Here is a 21,865-nt window from a genome sequence, read left to right on the forward strand (position 1 = left end):
AAATACCAAATGCCCTCGATTCGTAGCACTAAGACAAAAATAAATAATATACATCAAGAAGAATAGAATGGAAAATTATGATAGGGCTGTTATTCACAGTTTTCTTAGATCTTTTATCTCTTGATTATTTGTCACACAAAGGAAGATTTACTGAATAATTTTCAGCACTTAAGAGTTTAATGGCACTGGCTTTTTGGATCTAAGAAGACACACGTGCGATACCATTCTTCAAAGTCTGAGGTTACCTTCTTTTGGTACCCACTACTTAGCTTTTAAGGAGAGGAAAATCTGCTTAATGGATATCACTAAAGCAGTAGATTTGTGACCCTTCCAAGCACAAGTCAAATTGTCACAGGTTTCTAGGGACATTACTGACAGTTTCCTTTTATCCTATGTGTTCTGAAGTATCTTTAAGTTTTACACCTTGAAAAGCTGTCAAAAATGCTTTCTTCCATGTATAAGTAAATACCAATTAACTGTCATTTCATGGCGGTTGCTTTAAAATTCAGTAACATCTACAACTTCTGTTAGCTATCTTGACAAATTTGTTCCAGATCTATTGCCCTTTGAATACGCAAAATTATTCAGTCTTCTGTCTCTCATAAAACGCAGCCCTAGAAGGCAGCTATGTTAACTAGAAAGCTCAGAATAGCACAAAAGTACTGAGTTTAATGCTCAGGTCAGGCATTTACTGTTTCCTATTCCTGACTAGGTCCGTTTCCTTATTTGCAAAATGAAGATGATGGAACATGATAGTGTTAATAAATGAGAAAAGCCATGTGAAAATGCTTTGTATGTAGACTGCAAGTTACAAGGTATGTTATTACTAATTATGTGTCGTTTTCTCCCAAAATCTTGCCTCTAACTAAAAACATAACTACACATCAATAGCCCATTTTGTGCTTAATGGTCCAATGGATAAAAACAAAACAAAGCAGACAAACCAAAAACCAGTAACAGCAAACCAGCCAGCCAGCAACAAGATTACAGTTACAGTGGAAAGGTAAGTAACGGAGGTATACACGAAAAAATCAGTAGGACTAATTCTACATGAGTCCACAAGAGAAACATAGTATAAAATAGGGTACTATCTATATACCTAAAATCTGGAAGTATTCAAGTTAGGATCATGATTCCTACTTCATAGTTCTTATTAGAAACACTCTAGCTGCTGGTTTTTCAGCTAAGCCTTGAAGATAGCGAGCTATTTAAACTGATGGAGGGGAAAGAGTGACTCTGGATAGGAACTCCCAGGTAATGGAAATGTGAGTAGAGTGGGTAATGCAGATGAAAAATATGATACAAGGAGAAAATGAAGACAGTTTCAAGAAAAAGGGGTCAATTTTTAGAAGGATGAGTGAGTCAGAAGATAAAAGACTAGGACTGCAATTGATAGACACTGGGAAGCTTGAAAGGGAAGGGAAAGGAGGATGAGGATGATGTGAGTAGAAGGAAGACAGTCATGAGCAGTCTAGTTTACAATACCCTAATCTGGGGACAGCACTGTGATAGTCAAGTACAGATGTGTCCACTTTCAAGCCATGAAATTTGAATTTTTTTCCTTCTAACCGGATAAAACAGAAACCTAAAAACAAACAGCACCGGCTATATTTAAGAAAACTAAAATACAAATACTCAGTTTAGATTAATGTAAGCTGCTCTAATATAATTTGCTACTGAAGAACTGTACCTTGTGTCAACCAGTCTCTTTCTTAATCACATATCATGCTGATCGTTATTTAAAAAAAAATTCCTGAGAAATATTTAAGACTTTCAGAATTTACATATTTTTAAATCTAAGAAAGATTAGCTAGAAGACAATCTGCCATGTATCTTTTTACTACCCAACACTTTCAGCCATGGGAATTATTAATATATCATGTATTCAATAACACTTCTTATTTATAAACAAATATAATTCAAGTAGGCTTTTCATTATCTTCCCAACCCCTCTAATCAATATGACCAGTTCCAAGGACTTGCTCACACTCTTCCCTACAGGTTGGAAGTCCCATAAAACTTTAATAAACAACTTATTTTCAAACTCAGATCAAGTCCCCATTCTTCTCACCAATTTATTACTAAGTGATTTTTTCCTTCTTACCTATTGTATTACGTACCACTTCACGCTTATTTTTATACTGTCGTTTACCTGTTAATTTCACTTGTACTGCAAGCTCCTCAACCAGAGAAATGTGTTTTATGCATTTGTTGTGGGTCAATCTTGATCCCTTTGGCATCTTCACCCTTTGACAATCTGATAGAAACTATGAGATTCCCCAGAAAAATGCATCTGCAAACATGCACACCACATCTTTCACATCATTTCAAGGCAAATATTTGGAAACCCTTGAGACAACATGGAAGCCAGGATAAGCTATCCTGTATTAGTGTAAAGTAGGAATTCAATACATACCCGTCAACAAAGATTAACTAAAGGTCTTCATACCATTTTTGATGGTTTAACAAAATTAACTGGACCAGACACTTGGGGTGAAACTGGGGCAGAAAACTTATAATAGCTCAAGGAGGGGAAAGAGTGGGAGACTGGGGACAGGAGAAAAGCTTTGGCCTTAGGTATTAATCTAGCTAGAGCAGCCTTCTTTTAGTAAAGATTTGTTCCCAAGTACACATTTCTTTAGAGAAGCAGGTAGTAAATCTGTGGATGCGGGCAGCCTCAGAATACAAGATGCCTTAAAGAACCTTGGGCTCCAAAGTAAAAATAGAAGTGACAGTGAGCAGGAGGAAGGAGGTGGATATGCTAGGATGCAAATCACACCCTTGGTTTCCTGATAAAGCATGACTCAGAAGCTACCAAAGATACTAACCAATCACCAGGCAGAGGTATGCTGAACAAGTAAAGTGAGGAAGAGTTCAGGAGGTCAACGGAAGAAGTGATCTCTGAAGCATTTCAAAAAGGGAACAACTCCAACAAGATTAGTAAGAAGAATAATAGCAATTATAGATACAATTATCATTAATGGAACATTTCTCTGTGTCATGGACCATACTAATCACTTTAAATGCATTATCATTCAGTAAGTGGAATATGTTTTATTATCTCGGCAGACTGAATATGTTTATTAAAGCTTAAAAAATAGAGATGGGTCTACCCATCAGCCCAGGACATTGTACAGAAGAATATCCAGGAAAAGGAAGTAAGATGGGAAATAGGAGATGAACTGTAAGCAATCTACTTACATCTACTCTGCAGTCTTCTATATACAAGGGCAACACTTGGTCTTTGTAAATCATAAAAACTGAAAAAAAAAACCTACTTCTAAAAAATAATTGAAAAATACTTCTATATTGGAAATTAATACTTGTTATTCCTACTACTAATGATACTAACTAACACCTCACTTTTCATAGGTAGTAAGTTTGATTACCAACTATAATCTCAACATAATTTAAATGCTCTACTAATAATAATTTGGGGATGCAAAATTATGCAATCCTTTTAGGAAATAAAATTGAGTCAGTTTTAAATACTTCCATCCCCAAAAAGGTAAGCTTTCTTTCAATAAGCCAGGAATATCACATTTGGGAGACATAATCAGTGCTCTCAGACAAGCAACGATCTCTCTCTCTTCATGGAAGGTCTGGATACTGAAATGATGCCTTTGCCATTTTAGGAGAAAGCATATACTGCATTCAATTAGTCAATTTTTATTAAATATCAGCTATGTGTGAGATATTGTTTGGGATATAAAGATAATTAAGGCACCCTCTCAACTCTAGAAGCTTATGTTGTAATAGGGAAGGTAAATAACTTACACAAAACTATGTTATAAGGTAGAAAGTGCAAGTGTCATTGGAGAGCCTTCTCTCCTCAGTTCCACAACCTGGCATTCTGTCCTATATTGACTTTTGAGACTCCCCAACCCTATAACTAAATAGCATTTATAGATCATGAAATCTTGTTGAACGACTTAACCTTTAATAGCTTGTAACTGTTTATCCATCATGTCTTTTATTTAAATGTTCATCTTCTTCACTCTAGCAAAAATAATACACTGTCTTATATTTTTCCCTGAAAGTATCTTGTGGGTCTTCCTTAGCTCTTTATATTATATTCTCCTTAAAAAAAAAAAAAAGGCCTTTTAAAAATCTAGAATATCTGGCTGAATGCTCACCTCATAGTAAGCAAGCAAAGGAAAAATATTTGCTTACTATGTATTGAGACATCAGGACTATGTACTGACTAAAATACAGATCATCACAGCGTAAGGGTTATGAATATCTTTTAATTCTGAATTTGTTGTTATGCATTTGACTGCGATAAGCAACATCTGGTTGATGGTTAATTTTAGAGAATTGTATCAAATGTCTTGTAACTCTCAAAATCGGCCTTCAGCAGAGTGGGTGTCACTTGGAATGCTGGTATTGATATATTTTTGTCTAGAACAAAATTAAATGTAAAATATTGAAAAGCAAAAACATTTCATCTAAAAACAATTTTCTTGAAAAGCAATGTCAATCCAGGTATTTTATAGAGGATGACTTTTAGAACCAATTACACTCATTCTATATGCACGAACCTTTAATGCTTCTCTTCCTCAAATGTTTGAGTGTGCATTAGTGAGTCTTTCAAGCATAGAAAGAAGAAAAAAAGATTTCCTCTGCCACTTTCCAAGATGCCTTGAAGTTAGCACAATTTTTATCTGCCTGCCTCAAGACAAAGAATTAGATGGCAAAGTGGCTGGGGAATGCATGTATAAAACACTAAAAGACAAAACAAAACAAAAAAAAAGTGTTATGATAAGCTTGTATGATGGAAATTATATCCATTTTTTTCATAAACAATCTATGGTAACATATTCCTTAGCTTTCCACTGTTCTCTTCATGTACCTGAGGCCCCCAAATCTAGGAAATGGGGAGAGAAGGTGTGGGCAATTTTGTTTCAAACATGAATCTACAAAGAGCAAATCTTCTCCTTGCTGCCACACTTGCCCCATTTGATCTATTCTAGCAAGAACATTTTACTCAAAATGATCCTTTAAAAAAATCTAACTTGGACCATGTTACCCTTCTGCTCAGAACCCTCTAATGGTTTTCCATCTCATTCAGAATAAAAGCCCAAGCTGGCCCAGTGCCCCCAGGCTCACCTCTCTGAAAGCTGACCATCTGCTCCCATGTTACCTCTCTGACATCGTCCTTTGGTGCTTCCTCAGCCCATTTCACCTGGTCCACAATAGCCTCCTTCGCTTTCCTTGAGTCACCAGTCATGTCCCATCTCTTACCGAAGCCTATTTCCTCACTTCCTTCAAATCTGTGCTCAGATATGACCTTCACTGAGTACACTATTTAAAAATGCATTTTGCCTTCATCCTCCACCTACCTCCACCACAACCTGGTACTCTCCGCTTTCTTTCTTTCTTTCCTTTTTTTTTTTTTTTGGCTTTTTTGATAGCATTTACTAAGATAAAACACACTAACAGCAAATCCCTTTCTTCTGTCCTTCTTCCCTCCCTCTCTCCTTTCCTTCTCTTCACTTAACTTCTTTTCTGCCCTCACTAAAAGGTAAGTTCTGAGGGCTGAAATGGATTATTGATACTGAATAATTTTGATCTAATGTTCACAGTTTATTGAATTAATGAAAGAATAAATCATCTAGATTCTATTGGCTTTAAAGCCAATCTCTTTGGCCCCTGCCAAACTGAGTCCTACCTGTAACACCTAACAGCTATGACTGTAAGCAGACAGCATCATTTCTCCGACCCTTAATTGTCCCATTTTCAAAATGGTCATAATAATAGTACACACCTCACAAAGGGTTTGAAGTAGTAATAAGTGAGTAATGCAACAAAATACTTAGAATAGCACCTGGCATGTAATTAAGGCTCTCTGCATGTAAACTACTAAACAAATTCTGTAAAGATCCCTAAAGATTTCATATTCCTTCCAACATTTCTGTGTTCATTCTTTTTGTTGTAAAATACATATCATGCAGCCAAAATAGTTAAGATCATTCTTAATTTACATTTTAAAATACTTTAAAATCCTTAAGATTAACATAATATAGCCCCCCAAAAGACAAAAGTACAATTCTAAGATTTTACTTATAGTAGTATCTAAACATAAAAAATATAGAAGATTATAAGCTATAATGATAGTTATTGATAAAAATATTAATTTTAAACAAGGTATTATATCTGTTGACACAAAGATACTTTGCAATATGAGCAAAAGAGAACTTTATAAAAATCCTTAAATATGATTAAATCTATAAAATCATTTAATGTATCATGTGAATTATCACAATCATCATAAATCACACTAGAAAATACTTAAAATTATGAAGCTGAATTAGCTTAAAGTTAAACTGAATCACTTACAATTAACATAGTGTATAGAAGTAGTTCATGTTACATTATCTGAAATTGATAGAACTCTTACTAACATATAAAACATATTAACATTACAAAATAATTGTAATTTGCATGAAACAAAATATTATCCAACATAAATAAAACTGTCTAATAACTTAAAGTGTACACAGCATTGTGTATATAATGGAACATTAATTTTAAATGTGATGTATATTTGCATATGAACATAGTATTTCTACTAGAGAATATTAAAGGTTATTAATAATGGTTGCCTCTGGGAAGATAGAAAGGGATCTAAAGGAAGACACGTTTCAATTCACGTATTTTTGGATTATTTAAATATTTTAAATATTTTTATGGAATACTTTTTCATTTAAAAATCAAGTTAAAATAGTTCTTTAACAACACTGCTCTTGACAGGCAATAAACCAGACTTTTCTAAAAAATACAAGTTTCCCATGTAGAGTATTAAACATATATTGAAAATCTATAACAAAAAGAATATTTTTGTTTAGTAATAGAACTCTTCTGTGTTTTGAATGCAACAGATATTTATGATATAATTGAGGAAATGTTTAAAAACAGAGAAGGAAGAAAAGGTAGAAAGGAAATGAAAGGAAAAAGATAAAGTAAAAGAATGACTGTTTCGAAGATAGCAATGACCAAAATAATCCAAAATAACGGTCCTGTTAAAGTAGAATAAATTATTATATAACGTGTTTTCTCTCTTAATTATCAGACAAAATACACACTTAAATTAGTACACATTCACTTGGAACTTAATAGTGAGCTACCTGGCTGAGTTATTCTAGAGACGTAAAGACTGATTAAAGAAAGGAAGTCATGTTTCACCTTGTATGAAAATGAGAGTCAACCATAACTAATTCCAGTTCATGAAGATTTATTACCAAGGCCACACATTAACTTATTGTATTAGTTTGAAGAAAAATAGAAATGAGCGAGAAACAAATGGGGAAAAAAAACAGCAACAAAGATAATCCAGCCAACAATATCCAAAGATGTTTAAGTTCCTACTTAACAAAGTGCTCAGCACTACCTGGTCCATCGACACTGAGGATATAATGAAAAACAATATAAAATGTTTCCTGTACTCAGAGCACTTGAGTTCAGTCTGATGTTTTGCACTGTGATGGCAAACATTAAATTCTTCATTGCTGTAATTTTATAATTTAATGAACTACTGTTTGAAGAAAACTATAGAAATATACACATAAATTTCAGAAATTTCTGACACAGTCCAGCTTAGAGATTTTTCAGTCTCAGTAATCAGAGTAATCTCAGTAATCAGAGATTTAAAAGAATCATATCAGCCTGCATTTCTGTTACAGTCTGTTTTATCATCGGCTAGAAGATTTAGTTTTCACGGTATTTTTTTCAGGTATTTTCTGAAAATGTGTTTTCACACCCAGAGGATGTAAGATCAGAGTGTTCCCATTACAAAGAAAAGAAACAAACAAGAAAAAAAAAATCACCCTGTGATGGCATGATTTTGAGAAAACATGGACTCAAAATAACTGGAAAAATTTCTAAGGTTAAAATTTTACCAGTATATATTTAAATCACTGCTCTACATCCCAGTTAAGATTTCCTTCAATTAAATTTAGTCTCATCAGTATCCTCACCTTTAAGATATGAATTTATAAATACATTTCTCCTTTAAAAGCAGTTAAGTATTTGGTATCTTCAAACTTAAACTCTACTTAGGGTTTCCCAAAATATAAACAAGTTTCAATTACTGTTCAAATCCCTCTCTACCACACAGAGAGTGCCGGTTTTTGACACTTCTGCTGTAATTTTGAAGAGTGACATTTTCACACTCTTGTAAAATGGAAAAAAAAAATGAGCATTTACCTTCAGAAATAAAGAATAGGAATTTATTTTTAAACAGCTGGCCATATTACATTGCTCATTTTACAATTTCAGTGTCTTCCAATAGCAGATACATTCCACAGTACTCGAAGCATAGGGAGCAGCATGTGCTAGGGCCCTGAGGCAGGAAGGAGTTTGGAATATTAAAAACCTGAAAGAAGACCAATGTGGCCAGAACACAAGAATGAGACAAAATATATGAGAAATTAGGCTGGTGAGTAGGAGGAGCCAGATAATGCATGGACTTGAAAGTCAAGGTAAGAATAGTAGAATTGAGAAGGCAAGGATGGTTTGGTTATGCTGTGGCAATGGAGGTGGAGAGAAGTAAACAGATTCAAAAGATATTTATAAGCTATAACAATTAAGTTATTATGTATTTTAAACTTGGGGTTAAGAATGAGAGACATGCAAACAAAGATGCCTGCCAGGTTTCTAGATAACACAACTAATGGATAGTGGAATCATTCATTACAGTTAAAGACGTGGGAGAAGGACCACATTTGCTGGTGAAGAGAATAAGTTCAGTTTTTCAGTGATGAATTTGAGGTCTTTAAACATCCAAATAGATCTGTTAAATTGGCAATTGTATTATATGTCAGCACTCCTAGTAAGACACAAATGATTTAGTTCACCCTCCAAATTTGCAAGGAGTGCTGGCATTCTTAATCAAATAAATAGCTAGTGTTTGAGATTCAGGTAAAAGGGAAAAAAGAAAGAAAGAGGGAGAAGCTTTCCCTAAACAATGAAGAAAGCATCTTTCATGATAGTGCAAATATTCCCTCAGAGTGCAACTCATGCATTGCCTCCTCTGTGAAGCCATAGCTGCCTTGACTAATTGATTATTTACTGTCATGTGCTTTCAAAAAGCTTTGCACTTCCCTGCTACAACTTACACAAGAAGCGTCAAGAACTTGACAGCATCCTCTCCTTTCAAGTCCCACGTTGGAGTGAAGGGTGTTGTACTTCCTATGCCTTTGAAGTTACAGACCATGTACACTGGATCCGGCTAATGGTCTGTCACCAGAAATTATATACATCCAAGTAGTTAGTTCCTGGTGAGAAACCTTCCAGTGCTTTCCCCCTACTGCCAAACATCCTTAAGTAGTATGTTGAGATGATAGTGTTATAAGTCACTTAAGCCCTCAACAGCCTGGGTCCTTGAATCACTATGCAAATCAGAGGACCTTCCCCCTCCTCCACCACACCAAATACACAAGAACTGATCCACAATCGTTATGTAGTATGAGCAAAAAGTAAGGCTTAGGTGTTTAAGCCACTGAAGTATTCATATTTTTTGCTACTATAGCATATCTTACCCAATCCTAACTATTTCACAGCTCACAACTGAATATATTATCATTACTTTCTTATGGTGACTCTCTTAACTGAACTGCACTCTTCTGTAAGTAGTTGACATGATTTTCTTCAAATATTTTTGAGCAGACTGATGAATGACTGAAAAATTGATGACATAATCTCCAACCTCATCCACTATTATGAGAAAACTCACATGGATAGTAGGAAAGCCAAAAAAGCATTTCTGTGCAGAGTCACTTGAATGTCTAATTACCTTGCAGGGAAATATCATGGTCAATTACAGATCCTCACCTGTGAGCACAGAAATGTATCAAAAAAACAGCTGGTAAAATCCCCACATCGTTAACTTAGTGACAGATTGAGGGTTTTAATATTATTTACTTATTTATATATTTGAACATAAAATTCTAAACACTTACACTCAGTCTTCATTGTTGGTTCTATAGACTACTTCTCTATTCACCAGTTTAAAGAAAGAGAAATAATCTCCTATAACATGTGTATTATCTTCCTCTACTCTATAAAACATGTCATCCATAACCAAAAAACGGAGTACAATGTATTGACACCATTTCAACAAAAAAGAAAGCTAACAGCTTTTAATAGCTATTAACTGAATTCCTCAGAAGGTAGCAGACCAACATGAATCTGCTTGACTGAGAATGGCCAGTGACAGCATGGGAGCCAGATTCACTGTAGGCTTAAAAAAATATAGTGTAAATTCACGCAAAACCACCTACATGTGAATACAGCAAGAATGTTGTAATTTTTGTAGGGGAATCTTACTAAATTTTATCCTTTTGCAGTATTATACTTTATATTCAAAATAAGCCATGGCAAGTTCTTGTATATCCATTATATTATACTTGTGTGTGCCCAATGGAATCTTAAATATACTATCATTCTTTGAAAATTGGTGATACTTTTTTAGGGAAGTGTTTTTAAAACTACAGATTGTTATCCATTGGTAGGTTGTTACATTAAGTTAATTGATCATGACAAGTATTTTATTAATGAATTAGGGAAAAAAGAGAATTGAAAAGGAAGTACCAGAATATAACACCAGTAAGAAATATTTCTTTGAGCTTTTATTCATCTAGTGTGTGTCTTTGATAGCATTCTGAATTTGGATGTCTTTCAAAAACATTAGAAAATATAGATTTAGTGGATTTACTCATTCATCCATTTAATAAACTTGTTATGTAATGCTCTCTTCCTACTGTTTGTCAGGCAATAGAGAGTTAAGAGATGCTTAAAAAAATACTGCAAAATCCTGAATAATTTGCATTTAGTGGACTGGTCACATATATTCAAAATCTAAATACATTACATATGCGAAGTATATATATAGTAAAACAAGATATTTAGGATACAAAAGAGCCTTGTTTCCATAGATAAGGAAAACAGTGTATCACTTATCGACAAGAATGGTCCATTATAAAACTCTTGCTATATTAACATATAGGTAGCTTTGTGTGGATTCAGCAAAGAATACTTCCTTTTCAAAATATGTTATCATCAAAGTATAATGTCTATAGGAGTCTTAGGGGAAAAAAGAATGCTGTTTAAGACTGACTTTTTAATTATTACTTCATTACTGCTGCAGCATATTGTGTGGTACTGCAGTCTCACAAAAGTTAATATGCCTCTGTAAGCACCTAGTTTACTATCACAGAGTGACCTAGGTAGACTTGGGTTATTGAGTTCCTGAAACCAGGATATGAAACTAGATAGAGGAAAAATAATTTCCGGTTAATGGTCTGAAACCCATGTTGTCTAAATGATCATCGGCACAAAATAATTTGTTTCATTATGTTTTCAGCATTTATATACTTGTGTTTCAAAAATCTAAATTCAAGTTTTCAAGTTTTGTAAGATATAATCAAACATATGCTCAAAAGGAAATTACATTGAAAAAAATCATTGTGATAAAAAGCTAAGGTGTACATACAAATTTAGAGAAATAATAAAACTGGGGGGAGGAGGCTATGTATTCAACTCCCTTACAAATGAGGGCAAAAGGAGAAAGGTTATTAAGATTTAACAAAAGATACACAGAAAGTGTCTAAGGAATCTGTGCCAAAATGAAAAGAATTTACTCTTCTAAAGATGACAATGGAGGATATAGGACACCTGAGAATGTATTTTGAAAGTCAGGGTGGAAAAAGTATGTATTTCATGATTGTAACCATGAAAAAATAAGCATGTGAACGACTGGAAGCGTGTCACAGAGAAATAGACACCACACATATTTAAATAATGTTGAGGTTATGTGGGATCATGTTGTTTTGAAAATTTCCTTAATAATATTTGCAGATTGTTTTTAATTAAGATATTAAAGCAGACTTAAACTCATGAAACCAGCATGTATACAACTTCAGCTACATTTGTTTTCTCTCTCTTCAGTAAGTAGACCAAGCTCATTCCATTTACCATTTATTAGCCTGTTTTTATTATTTAATAGCATTTCTCACTATTTAAAAACTACCTTAGTTATGTTCTGCTATTTTTAATTATCTGTCCTCTTCCCTAGAATGTCAGCTCCCCCAAAGCAAGGAACTTGTCTACTGTGTTTGCTTCTATATTGCCAGCACCAAAACAGTGCCTGGCATGTAACAGGCACATCATGGCACTCACTGAAGAAGTACGTTATTCCTAAATAAGTCCCTTTCAGTTTGGGGAAAAGCAACGAGGAAATGTATAGTGTTTATGTGCAAATTTATTCTGTTGTATCTGTAGCAATATATAGGTAGTTAAGAAATTTATAAATAACACTCTATAAACTCCTGGAAATAACCACCCCTATGCAAAACTAGTAACATTTTGAAATGCTGACATATACATAGCTTGGATATAGCTTTAGTTGGCTGTTCTCAGCCCTACTGAACTCCAAATCCTCAAGTCCTCTATCTTCCTACTGAATTTAAATTAAAAAAAGAAAGAAGGAAGCAAAGGCAATAAGGCAAGGACCCAACTAGAGTTAAATGACACTCAACTCGGCCTTCAGCCTCTCAAGTTCAGCCTTTCCACACTGGTATAGCCATACTGCTTGTAAAATTATTGACTACCTCTACGCCTGTTTGTAAACAGCCATGGCTGCAAACCTTCTGAGTGCCACTCCTCTCTACATCCTCTACTATGGACCTTTGCCTAGAATTCCTTGAATCTTACCCTGACCCATCAACTATGCATTAATGCCAGGAAAAATAAGAGCCCATTAATGCCAGCAGCCATCCTCTCTGACAGGTCAGTGCCCACACCTTATGAGTTAGGCACTTGTCACTTTTGCGGGCCCTACCTCTAATAATTTTCTTTCTTTTAGCAACAGAACTCTTGGTCCAGGTAGCCGAGTGATACATCATTGCACAATTCTCAAATCCAGGGGTGACACAAAACTCAGCTTAGAAAACTAATATGTTGCATAGCTTCCTCCATAGTGATGGGTTCGGGGCAAGGGGCCCAAGTGGTTCCAGCCAAGCTTTTCCTGGAAATTTTGGGGGGAAAAAGATGTTCGCTTTACATGGAGATTTCTTACATGAGCGTATTCTCACCACTGCAAAGAAAGAGCCTGTTTTTAAAGCAAGCAATGACAGAGAGAAGCACAAGACAGGAAGTAGGGAGGGGTTGGGGTGGTAGGGTAATAGGTCTGGTCTTGATCAAATGGCTTGATTTCCTATTTCGAGCTATGACAAAATCCAGAAAATTCTAGATTTTATGATAATATGACCGCTAAAGCCCCTTTTCTTTCTTAAAACATTTGGTTAGGTGGCATTTTTGAACGTGAAAAAAAAAGAGTCCCTGATTAATAAAAAAAAAAAAAAAGCAAGGGGAAGGGTGGTCAGACCTGCCATTTATTAACAGAGGGCCAATTTGCAAACATTATTACCTTTCCATTCCTGGTGAAATGAAACTTTCAGTAATGAAATGCCTTACTGAAGCTCACCATGCCAGAGTACAGTTTTATACCCAGATCTATGAGACTCCAAATCTCATGCTTTTATCATAGTGCCGTGATGGTTTTATTGACTCAAACTAAGAAGTGAAGTTTGCTTTTGACTCTTCGGTCTCTTTTGATCCCCTCTAACTCTTTGCTACCATCTGTGCTGCATCTTCTACCACTAAGGAGTTTACGGATTATCTGATTTCCTATGGTTCAGTGTTGGCTCTGTCAATAGACCACTTGGGTTTCAATCCAATTCCTACTACGTAACACTTGTAGGACCTTGGCAAGTTACTTTTCCATACTTTCCTCATTTAAAAAATTATAGACAAATTAGCACCAATCTCATAAGATTCTTGGGGCTACTGAATGGAATGATATATGGAAAGTACATAAAAAAGTACCTGACACAGTAAGAAAACACAAGACTATGATCAACCTGTTTGTCCAAAAATCCCCATAAATCTTATGTTCCAACTAATCTTACATTCTTTCTATAGACTTTTTCCAATTAAATCTTCTATTTGCTTATATCAGATCAGCTAGAAAGTCAACTATGACAATCCACACTGCAATGGGTTTAAGTATTTGGCCATCATTCCCCAAAGTATTTGATACTTGACACAAAGAATTGCCAATTGATGGACTTCACGTTAGGGCTGAATAATAATGGGAGTATGCTCCCTGCTTAGCCCATTCTACCTTGAAATAGGAGAGAAAAAGCATCAGTAGATTTAACAACTTCCATTAATGTTCAATTCGGGAAACAGGGAGAAGTTGCGTGTGTAAGTACCAACGAGAGAAATAATTACAGAGGAGGGTGGGAGGCTTCTGATAAGGCTACCACACTCAGCATTCCCTCACATCTCTGGGCGTTCTAGGAGGCAGCTTACGACTATGGAGTTTACAAATAAGGAAACACATGAGATAACATCTACTATCACAGTGACATAGCGATGCCTAAGAGGCCAACTGAACCCAGCTTCTCAAGCTTAGTGACTCCTCTTACAGATGAGAGGATGGTTCCTTCAACCGTTTTAAAATACAAATACAATTTATTCCAAAGTTAGAGTCACAGAGGTAATGACAGTATATTCCATTTTCCTTTTCAATGGGATGAATAGACCTGTATACCCAATATTCAGTGAAGATGTTAGAATTTGCTTTTGTTTTTGATAAAAAAAAAAAACAGCAAACTAGTTCTTACATAGTGAGAGAATTAAAAAGATATATCTGTTTTCTTTTTTAAGTACTGAGGCAGTATGATTAATTAAGCGAAAATTATAAAAGGTTTCATAAGTGTATAATTGCAGGCAGGAAACTTTACTTCTAAGTCTCCTTTATTGCATCTGTAAAATGAAGAATCTCGTCACTGTAAAAATCAAATAAGACAATGTAATTTTTTTTTAAATACAGTGAGATACAACTAACACGAAAACAATGATTTCAACGTTATCATTGGAAGCACAAAACAGAAAAAAGAAACAAGGTGCCTAAATGAGCATCCCATTTGTTGGGATTTCTAAACGTTATTGTTCCACTGCGCGTCAATTAATTTTGTCCTAACAATTACCAGTAGGCTAGTCTTTACATGTAAGATCTTAAAAACATTCCACTCATGGCACACTCCATTTAAGGGTGCCAATGACATAAACAGAGACTGCTTTCTTATTTAACTGTATGTACGTTTTGTGAAACTGACCTAAAATGTATACAAACAAAGAATGAAATTCCTTGATTGTTGACAAAAAAGAAATTCAGCGGGTAGAGATTAGCATGGGCCCCAGAGCACTGAGCTCCCAATGAGTCTGTAGGACGATGATTCCTTAGTATATGAAGAAGAAAGAAAAAGGGAAGAGGACGGGAGGGAAAGAGGTGAGAAAGGAAGAAAACGGCAGGGAAGGGGGAGAATGCAAGAGATTATATTACTCTCTTAGCTGGAGAGCTGAACAAATCTCTTCTACTCTGGCAGTGAATAGTAGCTTGCTTCAATGCATATAGGTTTCAAAGTCCAGAAGTCCGAGAAATCACACTGTTGCTAAGCGTTCAATATATAAATGGTGAAATAGGTTCTCAAAGGCATGATAGCACTTGTCTCTTCCACTTTGTCCTGAAGGAGTTGGCTCTGTCCTATCATTAATATTCATTCTGTGGTATCTAGGATGGTTTGGTGCCCTGAGAGGATTAAAAAAAACAACAATACAGAAACTGGCATAATAAGTATATTTTTTCTCCACAATTTGGAAGCAGGGCAGTTTTGGTCAATTTAGGAGTACGTTGGCTTTTTGTTGAAATGTCACTTTCTTGAATTATCCAACTGAGCTATATCTCAAGGTGATTGGTGTTTTAAATTTAACATTATAATTTAATACGGAACACTAAAAATAGGTACCTTACTTGTAATGTCATGTTGTTAACTAAGCTTTTAATATAAGAATTTCCTGTACCCAGACAGATAAAACTCAAGCACTTTAAGGCATATAATGGCCTGGTTTATACATATTTAAATACAAAACTGTGGCCTTGGAGTATGGACATTGGTTACAATAGGGCAGTGAAGTTATTCTATTTATAGAAGAGATTCTGGTGCTCTGGAAATGTGCTCTAATGCCCAGTGGTTCCCTTTATTCCTTCCTCACATCTGATAAAAATGCTGGGGATTAGGCAGGAAGCCAGCCTTGTGAGCCAGGATCTGGTAGACACTCCAAGTCAGAAACAGATTTGAGGCTTTGCTACCTTGTATTTCTCCTGAGAAACTGTGTCAACTTTTCTCCGTAATAAGCTTGCTAACTCAAAGCCTGCTCACCGGAGGAGTTCACTAGGCCTTAGGAACCTGCGTTACATCATCCATCCTCGTTTCAAAGGCCATTAAGTCAACTGTCTAAAAACGTATTTGTTAATGATTTTCTTTTTCCTCAAAAATAAGCGGATTCCATACTTCATAGGTGAACAGGGACCTGATGACTGTTTATAATAGACAGAATACTGGGGGGTGGCTCATCATGAGGAAAAAAATACACACTTACTTGACTCTTTGTAAAGCCAACAATTCTAAGTTGACATCTTAGTGAGGGCTGCCTGCTGCTCTGATGCTATGTTGTTGTTTACACTTACAGTTACTTTCACAGAAAATTATGTGTGAAAAAAGATGAGTAATAATCCATCCTGAAAGCAACTGTAGGTGACTGTCCCACAACAACATCTGGAGATTCTACAGAAGTACAAACCGGTTCTCCAGTATTAGCGATGATACGGACGAGATTATGTGAACAGTGAAGGAAGAATCATCAAAACAAGACGCAGGTGGATTTTGGAAAAGTACAAAAGCCAATCTAAGGATGTGAAATGCTTTTTAATAATCACTGCAGCTTCATCCACTGGTGTTAATCAATTTTAAAAAGTTATACTGATGCCTGGTTTAACACCCTCACCTTGTGCTTGGATCACTTGTGAGTCATCCAGAGAAATTCCATGAAAGAAAAGCCATGTGATCAATTATCCTCAAGATCCAACATTGCATTTGACAAGTGTTAATAAGGAGTCTGGTAGGGCTGAGTATGTTTTGTCTGAGTATTTCCATGTGTGTTTGCCTTCATGCTAATGAAAATATGCCAATAAATCTTCAAGTAGCAATGACTAAATCCAATTATCTGCTTCCCAGCTGGAGCAAGGTGGGCGTGGGGTGATGTGCCTGGAGGCTGGTGGGGAGAGGAAGTGGGCCTCGGGTCAAAACAGCAGGCTGTCCCCAGGAGGCCACACCCAGGGAACTCTCACCTGTGGTGTGACGTGTGATGTGGGTTTTGCCTGCTTTCCCTTCTGTTTGCTTGTGATGGAAAAGTTGTAGTCAGGGAGGGTGTGAAGGGACAGGAGGGCGGACAAGAGACAGTCCCTCTCATTTAAGCAACTGCAGTATAAGAATGTTTCACATTCAAGTCAGTCTCTAAATCTATTTCTGTTTAAGTGCCTCTGTGCATCTTACCCTTGATTACCTAGCTCAATGATTTAGAAAGAAAAAGAGAACATTTATCTCTTGCAGGAAACCACACACAACTCTTGTCACTTATATAACACCCTTTAGCAAAAATAAGGCTTCATTATATGAACCCTGAGCACTTTAGAATTGTAAGTCGAGCTACGTTTGACAAATAGAGGAACAACAGGTTTACTGGTTTTACTGGTTTAAGGCCAGATCCAGTTTCTGTTCCATACCCGGATTTCACTAACTGGCTATTTCCACCGAAATTCTCTCTTGATGGAGGCAAGTGGCTAATCGTCTTCGGCACAGTTTGGGGGCTGCAGTACTAGGACTGTAACCTAGAATGTTCAATGAAATGTTGTCTGTTGGGGCTGCTAGGAAATTTAGGAAACTATATCTTAACCCAATTATTTAGGATACCGAATTACTTCACCAGATTCTTGTACTAGCCGAAAATGCCCAGTCTCATTCTATGTAGGAATTTTCCAGATCCTGTTATGTACAAACACCTATAAAACAGAAAGTAGGTACTATCTTCAAAAGCTTTACAATTTTCCAGAGCTCCACGTAGGGGGTCCACGTAAGAAAATGACTCCCTGTGTGTATAAGTAGTATGTTTGACATACCGCATGTGAGACCAGTACACGCATGACCAGTATCTTTTCTCTGGATCGCCACGACAGTAGTAACCAAAAAAGATGAACTCTGACCTCCCCTCATTGACATGATTGGTAAATTATGGAAACCAGGTGCCACATCCCTTCCAAGCACTGAGTTTATTTGCAGAGACACAGCAAACCCAAAGAGAACCAGAATTAGTTCTAAACAATTAGAACTTGTGGTTTAGCTAAATATAAAAATCATAGAAATCACAGAAATAATTTTTTAATCTGCATTGCATTTTTCAAAGACAGGGAAGAAAATTCTAAGACTATTAGAAGTGTGTTATTTCTATTCTAATGTAGGTTTTAATTTGTTTTAGAACACTCTTAAATATTGTTTTTAAATTAAGAAAACAGATATTTTAAAAGGAGACTTCGTGGCAAAAAGACATCATTATATTTGAAATTACAGAAATTGCATTCTCGGTGTTACTCTTTCTACGACATAGCAGTATTTCTCATCGCATACTTCAAAATAAAAGTTTTCATTTCTTAATAATATGATAAGGGTTAAAGTTTTACTCATATATATAAGAAAGGACTGTGTCCTCTTACTTTCCATAGATAGCATGACTGTATTTGTAATATTATTTAAAATATATTTATTTTCTTATACTAACATATGTGAGTAGAATAATGTTCACATGACTTGGTACCACCATTTATCTTATAGTTAATAACACTCAAAAAGTGACAGAGAAGCTAAAGGAAAAACACTGTTTTCTTCAGACTGGAAAGTTTAAATTCCTGCTTTAAAAAACAGCCACCCTTAATAGAGAGGTTTTAATCAACTTTACAAAAATATTCTAAAAGAAACTGATCATTCCTAAAGGAATTATTAAAGACCTCAATCGAAACCCCTTTATCTGAAAAAGCAATGATCATCATGTCATTTACGTAAAAGATTAAGAACCAGTTTAGCTTTATGCAAATGTTGAAACACCTAATAAAACCTTAGAAAGACAGAAACTCTATCACGCCATTATGTCCAAAACACGTGAAAATACGATTTTAGTTTATTGATTACCTGTATATAAAAGTGCATCTTGTACAGAGTTTTTATTTTTATTCCCGAGTCATGTAAAAATCACTTCTTCTTTAAGCCATAGAAGGACCGTGTAAAGGGAAATATCTAGACCCCATTAATTTTGCCTCCGGGTATTCCTAGTCCTTTCAACCAAAGAAATATTAAAAGCATCCTCAAGGCATTGTCATCTTTGTTTGCATGGTACTTTTTACAGGAACACTCCCTAGTTTCAGCAGATTATACGCTACTTCCATTAGTCTCTAATTCTTTTGGAAAATGTTACGTAATTTTAAACACATATATTACACATATACATACACATGGATCACACCTATGTACATATATGTATATCCTTAAATGGAAGTTGAAATTATTTATTTATTGTGCCATTTACTTTAAATCCGATTTAAATAGCTTTGATCAATTTCATGTGACAAATTCAGCTAGAAAGCATTTTATATATTAAAACTTTCAATATAGATGAATTTATGACAAGCAAATCATTAAGAAACATTTAAATCAAGTGTTTCAAGTATTTAATTTTAGAAAGCATTATTTTTTAGCAAAATGCTTGCAAAACCCACGCTTACGTTATTCTGTGACAGAAAGTCTAACTTTGGTCTTGGTTTTCTGTAATATGAGACCAAACTGGCTCCGTTACGTAATCAAACTGTTTATTTTTGCTTTCCCTTTCCCAAATCATTTCATCACAACCACTAGGAAAAGAAATATCACGTTCCAATTTGGAATTAATGGTTTCTTTTCCTAGCTGTTTCACACCAAGTCCAAACTTTTCCCTTTCCTAAGGTAGTGGAGAAAAAAGTAAATAAAATCTTACTCCGTTCACATGGAAAGCAGTTGGTTTCCTTTTGGTCCGTCTTTTCATGTCTAAACTTGTTAACTCAGTTGTATACACATCAAGCAATTAAGTGACTGTCCTTTTGTCCTTGCAACCAAAAGGTGGCACCTCTAAAAATTTAAGTTAGCTTTCAACAGAAATACTACATTTAAAAGGAGGAAAAAAAAAAAAAAGACTTTTAAATGTCAAAGCCCTAGAAAGAAGATCTTGTTTTAGGGACCCTAGGTAATTCTACTTAGATAGGAAAGATAAGTGTTTCAAATGGAAAATGGTTTAGAAAGTAACATAGATTACTTTGATGGTAAATGAAACCAGCTCCTCTCTAGGTCAGTAGATAAACTTATCCACTAAAGATATCTGGTTAAAAAAAAAAAAAAAAAACAACTTTCTGGGATGCATAGATTAATGTGGAGCATCAGGCAGAGCTGAGAAAGACAGGTCCCTTTTCTTATCCCAAATGAACCTGTGAAAACAAAATGTAAGGCTTGCGATTTCCCCCAGTAAATCAAAGGAAAATTTTTTCTCGACAGTAACATCTGCTCACTTCTCTGCACTCATCTAGGACCCACTTGGAATGCTTTCCCATTACACGCAACTAGGCACTTCTCTTTACCTCTGCCCATCTCACAGGAATCACTTAGCTGCCTCTGATGAATAATAGGAAAGGAAAGCTTATGTTGTTGATGATGAAATTAGAAATTTCTGAAGCTGCCGTCAACGTTCTGTCCATCAAGTACCTTTACTGGACCTATCGTACAGCCACCCAGGGCACATAGTTGTCTTGATATCTTTCTCTTTTTTATAAAAAGACATGAGGACAAAAACATTTTCCCCTGTAAGATTTTTTTCTAAATTGAGGCTCTCTTCCTATCATTACGTTCTAAACTTTATTCCAGTACAAGAGTATTCTTGACCCACTGAGCTTCCATGAGCCTTCTAAATGGAGTACTGAAATTGTATGAACATCATGTTTACATCTGTTAAAGATCCTTATTTAAAGAAAACAAGGCAAGAATCTGATATCCAGGCAATAAACTGCAAATACTAGAAAGGTAGAATGAAATCACCATTCATACATAAATGTAGCTTTAACACAAAAGTTAAGTGCTTGCTTTGTGTCACCAAAGGGTTAATATTCAAGAAAGTCAAAATCAACATGTACACAAAACTAACTAGATTAGCTTTCTCCAAGTAGAAATCCTAGCCTCCTGGTAATACCGGTGTCACTTACAAATGTTTTGAAACTTTACAGTTTTTGCCCCTCTCTCCCCAAAATATAAAGGCCATATCAGAGATCCTCAGGAAAGTAATAATGTTTTTAATTTTTTTTTCTCTTCTTGAGAAACCCCTCAAAGTTCAGACATCACCACTGATGGACAATACCAAACAGTCAGCCCCACAGGACAGATGGAAACAGAAAAAGTCAGATGGCGGCACTTAGAAGCAACAGCAATTAAGCAGTTGAAAGTGGGTTGGGCCGGTGGTTTATTTTTGGTCCATAAGAACGACTCAAGTGAGAGACACGGCCCCTCGTAAGCAGGAGATCAAGTCAAACTTGACGCTTCCCCGTGCTGACAGCCCGGGCTGCACTGCTTGTCTACTTCCTTTATTCAGTTTAATTGCTTTGTGTACTCTAATTTTTGCAGAGATTGTATTCTATCTTGTTCTTTTTCCCCTGGGCAGAAAGAAATCTTTCTCCTTTCTTCACTACTCCCACCCCTCTTTCCTCGGAGAAAAAGACAATTCTCTCCAGGAGGAGAAAGAAACCCTGTGCGTGCTCTGGATGGGAGGAGGGCGAAGATGAGAGACTGAGAAAGGGGTGGGGGGAGGTGAGAGATTGAGACTGGGGGTGGGGGACTGA

General features: G+C 35.7%; 1 protein-coding gene across 5 annotated transcripts in view; it reads right to left on the reverse strand.

The window, feature by feature from the left end:
• SYT1 (synaptotagmin 1) overlaps positions 1-21,865 on the reverse strand; it is an 898,755-nt gene that overhangs the window by 448,225 nt on the left and 428,665 nt on the right. The gene's annotated exons all lie outside the window — the stretch shown is intronic.

The sequence above is a fragment of the Vicugna pacos genome, chromosome 12 (assembly GCF_048564905.1).
Source record: "Vicugna pacos chromosome 12, VicPac4, whole genome shotgun sequence".
Taxonomy (NCBI): domain Eukaryota; kingdom Metazoa; phylum Chordata; class Mammalia; order Artiodactyla; family Camelidae; genus Vicugna; species Vicugna pacos.